We start from the raw sequence: 6,789 nt of genomic DNA, 5'->3' as shown, positions 1-6,789 counted from the left end.
ATTGAATGGTACCAGCAGAGTTGAAAGAGCTTAAAGAGCAGTTGAAAGATCTCCTTGATAAGGGTTTTATTCGACCAAGTATCTCACCTTGGGGCGCTCTAGTCTTATTTGTGAGAAAGAAAGATGTCTCCCTTAGGATGTGTATAGATTACCGCCAGTTGAACGAGGTTACCATCAAGAATAAGTATCCTCTTCTGATAATTGATGATCTTTTCGATCAACTTCAGGGTGCTACTTGTTTCTCTAAGATAGACCTCAGATCAGGCTACTATCAGTTGAGGGTAAGGGAATGTGACATTCCAAAGACAACATTCAGGACCCGTTATGGTCATTACGAGTTCCTAGTTATGTCCTTTGGTTTGACCAATGTGCCTGCACCGTTCATGGATCTTATGAATAGAGTATTCAAACCTTATTTAGATATGTTTGTTATCGTCTTCATTAATGACATTCTAATCTATTCAAGGAATGAAGAAGATCAATCTAGTCATCTCAAAATAGTTCTCCAAACTCTAAAAGATAGAGAGTTATATGCCAAGTTCTCTAAGTGTGAGTTTTGGCTTGAATCTATGGCATTCTTAGGTCACATTGTGTCTGGAGAGGGAATTAAAGTTAATACTCAGAAAATAGAGGCAATGTAGAATTGGCCTAGACCCACATCTCCAACTGATATTAAGAGTTTCTTGGGTTTGGTTGGCTGTTATAGAAGGTTCATAGAGGGGTTCTCATCTATTTCGCCTTCTTTGACCAAATTGACTCAGAAAATAATAAAGTTTTAATGGTCTGAAGCTTGTGAGAAAAGCTTTCAGGAATTGAAAAAGAGGTTGACTACTGCCCTAATATTGACCTTACCAGAAGGTACGCAAGGCTTCGTGGTGTACTGTGATGCGTCTAGAGTTAGTTTGGGTTGTGTGTTAATGCAGAATGGCAAAGTTATAGCTTGAAAGTTCATGAGAAGAATTTCCCAACCTATGATCTAGAATTGGTTGTCGTAGTATTTGCTTTAAAAATATGGCGCCATTATCTTTATGGTGTTCATGTGGATGTGTTCATCGATCACAAGAGTCGTCAGTATGTGTTTACTCAGAAAGAGCTTAATCTCAGACAAAGGAGGTGATTAGAATTACTCAGGGATTATGACATGAGTATTCTTTATCACCCCGATAAGGCTAATGTTGTTGCTGATGCTTTAAGCATGTTGTCTATGGGTAGTACCGCCCATTTTGAGGAAGATAAGAAAGAACTAGCAAAGGATGTGCATAGACTTGCACGTCTAGGTGTTTGCCTAATGGATTCCACAGAAGGAGGAGTAGTGGCAATGAATGGGGCGGAATCATCCCTGGTGTCAGAAGTGAAAGAGAAGGAAGACCAAGATCCTATTTTGCTTGAATTGAAGGCAAATGTTCATAAGCAAAAATTATTAGCTTTTGAACAAGGGAGAGATGGTGTATTGAGGTATCAAGGTAGATTGTGTGTACCAAGGGTGGATGAACTCCAAGAGAGGATCATGGAGGAAGCTCATAGCTCCAGATATTCCATTCATCCGGATTCTACAAAGTTGTATTGCGATTTGAGAGAGGTTTATTAGTGAAGTAGTATGAAGAAGGGGATTGCAGAGTTTGTTGCTAAGTGTCCGAATTGCCAACAAGTTAAAGTAGAGCATCAAAGGCCCGGTGGTATGGCTCAGAATATAGAACTTCCAGAATGGAAGTGGGAGATGATCAATATGGACTTCATCACAATTTTACCAAGGTCTCGCAGGCAGCACAATTCAATTTGGGTGATTGTGGATCGAATGACCAAATCAGCTCATTTTTTACCGGTAAAGACTACCCATATAGCAGAGGACTATGCCAAGTTGTACATCCAAGAGGTAGTCAGACGTCATGAGGTGCCATTTTCGGTTATTTCAGACAGAGGTGCATAATTTACCGCACAGTTTTGGAAGTCATTCCAAAAAGGCTTGGGTTCAAAGGTGAACTTAAGTACTGCCTTTCATCCTCAGACATATGGGAAAGCAGAGCACCATCCATACCTTAGAGGATATGTGTAACACCCCGACTTTCCGAAACGTCTAAAATTACTCGTATCTCCATGGAAAGACAAGGAGGGTGGGTAATAAATTAAGAATGATGTGGTATGTCCTATTTTAAGTGTTCAAGTGTTGCATATCAAGTTTTTAAGTTAGGTAAGTGGCAAAATAAAATTTGGCGGAAGTTATCGTAAGTTCCTTCTTAAAGATTTCTTTGAAATTTGGGTCAAATGTCTTGAAGGTTTTCTCCCAATCTATAAAGATTTATGGGGCCCACAAACTATCTAATCGAAGGTCTACGAGTCTAGTTTCCAACGCATCAAACCGTTTGTTCATACGACTTCAGAATAGAGAGATATTCGCGTTTTCGTAGGATTGCGCAAGCAAGCACGAGAGGTGGGGCCCTAAGTCGGTGGAAAGTTGCATATATCTTCTTCTTCGAACTTTTTCTTCAATTTTAAGCTAATAACCAGAGAAATTAGAGAAACCCATTTCTAGGATCAAGTGAAGTATAGATTTTCTCGACTTAAGTCCTTGACGAAAGTTGTTCTACGCGTTGGGCTAATTATCGTGGTATAATTTGTTTTATCGATTGCGTAGCATATCACACTTTAGTGTTGGGACAGCAAGGGTTTGAATATATTTGAAGGTTTTGAGGCATATTACGAACCTAAGATAGAGGTAAGACCCTCCTTTCATCGACTCTAGCTTTTATAAACAGCAAATAGCAATTTGCGACGAAAATACATATCTTTTATCGTATTGTCATGGTATCTTTTATTTTGTGTGTTGATTATGGTCCTACCTTGTTGTAGTATTGAGGGAGTTATGAGTAAAAGTTGTTAGGCCACGTGAATTTAGCGAAAAAAGGTAAGTTAAGGCTATTCCCTACTTACGGCATGTTCCTTAATATACTTGATATACTTGTAGCCGTTATTGTTGATTATTGGCTGCTCGAGTTGATATAATCATCCCTTGTCGGGATTCTTATTCAATTTGTAGCGTCCCTATGTTGGACATGACTTGGAGGCTTTTTGTACAGGTTGCTTATACCTAGATTGCTCGCTTTTAGCGATTTGATTGTTATTATTGCCCTTGGGGCTATTGTGGTTAGCTGCAGGAATGTGATTTATGCCTAGAAGGGCTATGTCCAGCCTACGGGGTTAAATGGATAACTAAAGGGCTATATGTTGCCTATGGGGCTATATTGATGCCTAGAAGGGCTATGAGTTGCCTATAGGGCTATATTGACGCCTAAGAAGGCTATGGGCTTCCTACATGGCTATGTTGTTGCCTAAGAGGGCTATGAGTTGTCTATAAGCTATGTTGATACCTAAGATAACTATGTGCTGCTATGGGGCTATATTAATGCTTAAGAGGGCTATGTGATTGCCTACAGGGCTAGGGGACTATCGATAGGGGTATATAGACTGATTGGCACCTTCCGGGCTTATGGGGGCCTGAGTAGGTGGTCTTGTGTGCTGTTTGTACCTGTCGAGCTTATGGGGGCTCTGTTAGGTTGTTGTTTTATTATTTTTGATAAGTTTAGATTTAGGAGCAGGTCAGTACACTTATCTTATCCTTGATTTATTTATCGGATTATTCCAGTATATTAGGATACTTGATTATAGCCTATTGCCTTTCATACTCCGTACATTATTTTGTACTGATGCCCCATTGCCTGGGGGCGCTGCATTCATGCATGCAGGTCCTGACAGACGACTGAGTAGACCTCCTCAGCAGCAGGATTGACTTCTATCCAGTTGGCTCGCCCCTTTCCTCCGGAGCTGCCAGTGTTTGGAGGTTTGTTAGATTTTGTTGTACATATTTTTATGGGTAGGCTGGGGCCCCGTCCCCGCCAATCGTTAATACTCTTAGAGGCTTGCAGACTAGTGTGTGGGGTTTACAACTACGTTATGGCCATGCTGGCCTAGTTTGTTGGTTTGCTGAAGCTTGTTAGTTGTGTGATGCATTGTCTTGTTATATACATGCTTTTAGTTTTGGTATAGAGATCATGGTGGCCTTGACGGCCCAATCAGGACTTCTGCGCTAGTTGACAATTTCTTTATATGAACTCTTGGAAGTAGCTGTTTCTTTTGTAGATCTGTTGACAGGGGCCTTGCCGGCCGAGGGCTTAGTTTTAAGCCGAGATATACTTGTTTGTTTTCTTAAATGTATGTGACTGCCATGCGCTAGTAGCAAATGGTTCAGCAGGGTCGGCTCGAGCCTGAGTTTTGGCCTTAGGAGCCAGTTGCGCCCCTTGAGTTTGGGGCGTGACAATATGTTGTGGGCTTGGTGATTGATTTAAAGGGTAATTGGTATGATCACCTACCTCTTATTGAATTTTCTTACAACAATAACTACCATTCTAGCATCCAAATGGCTCCTTATGAAGCTCTTTATAGGAGAAGGCTCAGATCTCTTATTGGATAGTTTGAAGTTGGTTAAGCAGGGTTGATAGGACGAGATTTAGTCCATCAAGCTATGGAAAAAGTGAAAGTGATTCAAGAGAGGTTGAAAACGGCGCAAAGTCGTCAGAAATCCTACACTGATGTTAGGAGAAGGGAGTTAGAGTTTGAAGGAGATGATTGGGTATATTTTAAAGTTTTACCCATGAAAGGTGTTATGAGATTTGGTATGAAGGGGAAGCTTAGTCCCCGGTATATTGGCCCTACAGAATATCCAAAAGGATTGGTAATGTAGCTTATGAGTCAGAGCTACCACAAGAGTTAGCAACGGTTCATCCGGTATTTCATACTTCCATGTTGAAGAAGTGCATGGGAGATCCTTCACTTATCATACCAACTGAAGATATTGGTATCAAGGATAGCTTATCTTATGAAGTAGATTTCAGTTCAGATTCTAGATCGCCAAGTTCGCAAGTTGAGGACTAAAGAATAGCATCAGTCAAAAGTCCTTTGGAGGAACCAATTTGTTGAGGAAGCTACTTGGGAAGCTGAGGAAGATATGAAGAAAAGATATCCACATCTCTTTGAGACCGGAGAAATTCCAGACCAAGGTACTAATTATCTTCTTAGTACTCTTTAATTTATGAGTTGGCATGTTGTATTTGCATTGCTTGATGGGTGTTTGAGCTGAATGTTAGATGATACACTCTTAGCCTACTAAGAGTAATCTCGTTCGAGGACGAATGTTCCCAAGGGGGAGATATTGTAACATCTCGCTAATTGAAAGAACTAGAAAAAGTTAGAATTGGAAATAGTCATTTTAGGAAAGAATGAAAAATCTGGAAATTTGTTAAGTCAAGCTAAGTTGAGTTTTTGGGTCAACTTAAAATGACTATAACTCCTAGCTTAGGATGATTTAGGTGTGCTTCCATATACTGTAGGAAATATCTTGGAATTATATTTCCAATGCTGCCAAGTTTCCGCGATTCTGAGTTTGTATGAGAGAGTTATGTCTATTGGAAGTTGGGTTGTTCAAATAAGGAAAGTGTAATCCGGATTTTGGAAGGGTAGTTTAGTCTTTTCCTTACCCATTTATTTTAATTCGTTTTTAGGAGTTTATTTGGGGTCTAATCAGAATTAGACCAGTTTAGAAAAGTTGAAGTTCACGCTAGGGCTTGGAGAAAAGAGAGAAGAGGAGAAGAAGCAATGATTCGTCGATTTCTTGGAGATTTTCGTGTGGATTTTGCCAAGGGTTAATCTCTACGAGGTATGTGAGACTTTCATAACGTTGGGTTCGTTCACCTATGTGCCAAACATGTTTATTTCAGCGTGAATTCATCATAAAAGGGTTGAGAGTTTGATGTTCTTGATTTGTATTCTTTAATTTGATGTCGTTCTTGAATTGGGCTGAGATTGATAAGTTTCTGAGATCTTTACGTCGAATTATAGAGTTGTTTTGAGTTAGGTTCTTAGATACATTTGATGGGTATATGAATCTAAAGAGAAAATGGGGAAAAGAACCGATTTTAGGCGATTTGGGGTTGGGAAAACGAAGAAGGAAAAAGTCAGGCAAATCTGGTGCCCCAGGCCGCATCGCAGACCTGCCCCCCAGTTTACAGAATTCTTCCTCACGTCGCGGAACGGTCACGGACCGTTCTGCCTCAAAAATTATTTTCACGATCAAATATCTAAATACATCTCCGCGTCGCGAACTAGTCTCCATACAGTGATTTCTTGATCTTTTCTCATGTTTAACTATCTAAAAACACTCCTACACATCATGAGATCGTTCCTATCACTAATCACAATCCTTGAATCCATAATTCAATTCAAGGAAATTTGAGGGTCAAGTCACGAGGAGTAAGAGTTAAGTTAAAAGAAGTTCATAAGTTTTCCAAAAGCCTTTTACAAACGTTTTAACTTTGTTTTAAGACTTAAGCTCTAAGTTGAGTAAAGAGTAAGAGTAAAAGTTCATTTCTTCAAAGATTATACGGGAACTGATTAACGTTTCAAGGACACTTCATCCAATTCTAAGTATCAACGATTGCTAGTCAGTATATAACCCAACTAAATGAGTTGGGGTCGAATCCCACTGGGAGTGCTACGTGTTTAAGATTCAATAGGAAAGTACGAATATGATCAAATCAGTAATAGGAATAGACATTTACGAATAAAAACATAATTCAAATCAAGGGGTGAAACAAATGTCAAATAAGGGAGTTTTGGTTTCAGTTATCAACTACAACAGCAATAAATCATACAGAATAACAATAATGAGACGGGTTCTTGAGATGTGATTCGATTATAGGCTAATGTAGACAAATGGGTAATTGCAACTGTTAGGAAATA

The sequence above is a fragment of the Solanum tuberosum genome, unplaced genomic scaffold, assembly GCF_000226075.1.
Source record: "Solanum tuberosum cultivar DM 1-3 516 R44 unplaced genomic scaffold, SolTub_3.0 scf00660, whole genome shotgun sequence".
Lineage (NCBI taxonomy): Eukaryota > Viridiplantae > Streptophyta > Magnoliopsida > Solanales > Solanaceae > Solanum > Solanum tuberosum.
This window is presented reverse-complemented; position numbering follows the sequence as displayed.